This window comes from Myotis davidii, unplaced genomic scaffold (genome assembly GCF_000327345.1).
Source record: "Myotis davidii unplaced genomic scaffold, ASM32734v1 scaffold1637, whole genome shotgun sequence".
Taxonomy (NCBI): domain Eukaryota; kingdom Metazoa; phylum Chordata; class Mammalia; order Chiroptera; family Vespertilionidae; genus Myotis; species Myotis davidii.
Window position 1 is genome coordinate 291,621 of NW_006288267.1, and position 4,465 is coordinate 296,085.

General features: G+C 41.6%; 1 protein-coding gene and 1 pseudogene across 1 annotated transcript in view; both read left to right on the top strand.

The window, feature by feature from the left end:
• The window catches only part of LOC102766057 (cyclin-dependent kinase 4 inhibitor B-like), a 28,375-nt gene that overhangs the window by 16,839 nt on the left and 7,071 nt on the right, over positions 1 to 4,465 (top strand). The window lies entirely within an intron of this gene.
• LOC102765781 lies at positions 1,779 to 2,419 on the top strand (annotated as a pseudogene).

The window sequence follows — 4,465 nt, forward strand, 5'->3', positions numbered from 1 at the left end:
CATAGAATTGTACACTAGAAACCTATATAATTTTATTAACCAAGGTCACCCCACTATACTTACTTTTTTTAAAAGTCCTGTTTTGAACCTAGGTAGTCCAACTCCATAGCCCATACATTTAACACTTGCCCCAAACGTATCCCTCTTCCCATGCTCTACACTTAGCCTTTGAGCTTTTTGAATGAATGAACAAGTGTTAGTCTTTTTTCTTAAAAGACTGATCAGAACAGAGATAGGTTGAAATTTCATAGTACACATTTTCAAAACTGCCAAGGCAATGCAAACCTAAATAAGCCATGACCTTCTTCAGTCATGGGACGAAGAAAAGCTGAGGGATAGTAATAACCAACACACTTTTGGAATTTAAAAAGCTCCTTGACATATATAATCTTATTTTATCAATCCATGACATAGATTATGATTCCATTTCACACATGAGCAGTCTGAGGCTGGCATAACCAGCAGTGGGATCCTCCATGTCTGTATATAATGCAGCTAAGGGATGTTTTTATATGGTTGCATCACATTTCATTGATGTAGTCCAATATATTGCACAACAGCTTAAAGAGTTCTTGATGTAGGAACCCATACTTGAATGTTAGAGGAGTTTCTGAATTCCCTGAAAATTACGTTTAGAAATACATGTGCACAAAGACACACTTTAAAAAATGATTGCATACTTAGATGATGTTTTATAGAATTGTACCCCTGAAACCTATATAGTTTTATTAACCACTGTTACCCCCAATAAGTTCAATTAAAATTTTTTAACTTATTGCATGCTTTATTTTTTGAGGAGAGGGTCTACAACTTACAACAGTTTCTTAAAGACAATGTGCCCCTGCCCAAGATTAAGAGCCTGTGACCTTAAAAAAAATGGTCTAAAAACCACTGCTCTAGGGCTCCAATGTGTTTAAAAATTTCCTGGGAAACTTGTAAAAGCTGCAGTGTCCAGGTGCATCCCCCAGAGAGCCTTACTCTGTAGACTTGGAGAACGTGTGGGTTTAACAAGCACTCCTTGGTGATTCTGCACGATCTGTGATCTGAGCTTGGGGAACTATCACTAATAAGTGTTCTTTTCAAATCACAATCCATCTTCAGAAAGCTGCTTACTGCAGTCATTTCTGTGTAAACCATCTGTAGAACTGCCTTCTCTGACCCATAGTTTGTGTTACATCTTCACCTTTCAAAGGCTTCCTGCACTTGTAAAGAAATTATCCAAGACATCGTTTGTCATCATAAACTCTCTCCCCACCCACCATCATCAGTTGGCATAATTTTAAAACTTTATGATTTGCCTGAGCGAACAGCAGTTGATTGAAAGTATAGTCAGATATCCTGGGTCTTCAAGAGAAGTCAACAGGAGATTGAAAGCTGGGTTATCTAGTAGGCAGATTAAGCATTGCTTCAGGCATCAGCAAAGCCTGAGCAATCCATTAAAAAAATACATGTTTTTAAAGCGTAAAAGTTATAACCACGGGAAAAATTAGACTTTGTTGGATTTTCTTTTGCTTGTGATACTCTTACTTCTGTTTAATTTTTCATTAAACATGAGGGTGGAGGTGGAGGTGGAAGGTGTCCACCATCTTTTCAGTGATTAAGGTCTTCTTGACCTTCCCTTTCATATAATATTGATAATTCTATTCAAAGCACTTTCTTCTCTGTGCTTCACGAGATTGCAAGAGAATCCTCAAAATGGATGTTAAGAGTTAAAAGCTATGGCACCCAGCCCCGGAGTGGGGATCCCTGGACTGGGGGAGCCTCTGCCTGAGTGTGGGATGAGTCAAGGAGACTCACACCCAGCAGCCATCCCACAGGCAGGAGATGACAGATGGATGACTTAGCACAACGGATTTGTCCTGGACTGTGAAGACAAAGAGCTTGATGTGCTGTTTGTGGGGGACTCCATGCTGCAGTTAATGCAGCGATATGACACAGGGCGAGAGCTTTTCCCCCCACTCCAGGCACTGAATTTTGGAATTGGAGGAGATACATGTTTTGTGGAAGCTAAAGTGTGGAGAACTGGAGAATATTAAACCTGGCCTTTGTTGTCTGGGTAGGAACCATGAAAATATAGCAGAAGTAGCAGGTGGAATCCTACAACTTACCAACACAAGGCAGCCACAGGACAAAATCATTATATTGGGGTTGTTACTTACAGGTGATAAGCCCAACTCTTCGAGGCAAAATATAAAAATAAAAAAATGCCAAGGTTAACCAACTCCTCAAGGTTTCCCTGCCAAACTTTGCCAATGTTCACTCCTGGATACAGATGGGGGCTTTGTCCACTCTGATGGTGCCATCTCCTGCCACCACTTGTTTGATTTTCTGCAAACCCCTCCATAAACTGATCATGCAGTTGTCGGAGAAACTTGAGAAACCAACTACCACTGCCTGGCTCCCATCAGCGTTAATTGCATCTCAGCCTCCTCAGATTAGTTATGTCAGTGACAGTACAGAACCCTTCTCTTTCTTAAGGCACTTTGCATTGTAGTAGAAGTTCCTGGATGCTATATCCAGTGTTTGAAAGGGAGAAGGGATTTAAACTGGTCCTGTACATAGATTTGTTTGACACAGGAGAAAAGCTAGTCAAGGAAGATGGTTGTTAAATAAATTCATTTGAAACCAGAAGGGCCTAGACAACCCAGCTCTTTCAGTTGCATGTGTGACACCTTCATTGAATTATCACTTTTACCTAGAACAACATCAAGCCTTAGTACCGAACAAAATGAAGATGCCTTTCTTTCTGTGGATTATGTCGGATATAATAATAATGATCAGAATCACACCTACTTGCCTTTAAATCATGTGTTGGGGTTTTGTCTTCACATTTTAAGGATCACAATTTTGCCTTTTGTTTCCATTCTCAATGTTTAAACATACAGCATCAGGTTGGACGTACTTGTCATTCAAATGTAGGAGATGCCATAGTTACAGGTGAGTTTGTTTCACTCACTTAATCTTTCACAGGTTTAGCGGTGAAAACTGGGTTTTGCCCCAATTGAGGGACTGTGGAGGGTATTATTTTTATCTGCTGAATGTCGTGTCTGTAATAGACCCATGCATGCAGTCAATATCGTGTCTGTAATAGACCCACACATGCAGTCTTTACTCCTTTTTGAGGTAAGGGGGCCTTGTTGATATTACAAGCTTTTAACATATTTTTTTACCTAGGAGCTCAGTTGCTGAAAGTGTAAGTCCCCAGCTAGTTACTCTCACGATATTTCTGTGTGACACATTCTTGTGTGGTATTCTGTGCTAACAAGTCTGTGTAGTGCTATGAATATTCAGAGTTCTGGTTTATTTTTCCCTCAGACCCTGTTACAGTGTCCTTTTTTGCGGGGGAGGGCGGATCAGAACTATTCCATTCCATAATTATGTGTGTGTGGGGGGGGAGGGAGTTTAACTTGACATTATTTCAAGTTTTATAGTATCTTTAGGTGTATGTTTTATTTTTTATCATCTTAGTTTTAAAATTATATCAATTCAGAAAAAGTTGGCCTCATGGGGAAGCAAATGAAACTATTCTTCACAATAGACATTCTACTTGATGCTACTGTTTCAGTAAAAAAGAAGTAGGTTTGCTTAACTTTCAGGAGTACTCCTTAATGTATCTTCATCTGAGACTATCTTAATGCCTTGTTTGCACTCCAAGAACTGCCATTTAAAAAATAATGGGACAATAGATGGTTTATTGTTCAAGATACCTATGAAATGTGTACAAACTAGGGCTACAAACATCTTTTAAACTGGGCCAGGCAGATAGTGAAGAAGCCCATCCAGTTGTGCCCTGTGGTGATATTGCTCAAGTTCAGTAACAAGCATATGTTTCATGTTCTGTTGCCAGGCAAAGAGCAGTGTGTGTGTGTGTGTGTGTGTGTGTGTGTGTGTGTGTGTGTGTTGGGAGTATGGTCCAGACACGCCCATGAGGTTACTCCAGCAGCAGAGTATTAAATATCCCGGTGTGATCTGGCCTTCAGCTCCTGTGCTTATGTATACAACCCTGAGATAGTACTGCATTTCTATCTACTGAGCTATTTGAGCAATAGCCTTTTAAATAAAAGTCTGCCCCATTGCTGTGTGGAGAGAGTGAGATAGAGAGAGACAGGAAGAAGGAGGAGGGGGAGGAGAGGTGTAGGGGGGACAGAGAGGAGCCGGCAAGCACAGACTGTGAACTTGCTCTCTGAATTACTGTGCAGCTCTTCCCATAGAGGCCTGAGGACATTTTCTGGTCTAGGAGGAATTTATTTAAAATGGAGTCGATCACTTTCCCATCTGCCCTCTAGACGAAATCTCCAGCATCCCTGTTAAATAGACCTCATTGGGGCAAGCACCAATGCGGGGACCCCCCGCTCCGCCCCCGCCCCCACCCCTCGCGCACACACGCGCGCACGCACACACACACCTGTCTCACACATGTGTGCTGGGGGAGGGGACAGGCTGGGATGCGGGCAGGGGGGGGCCC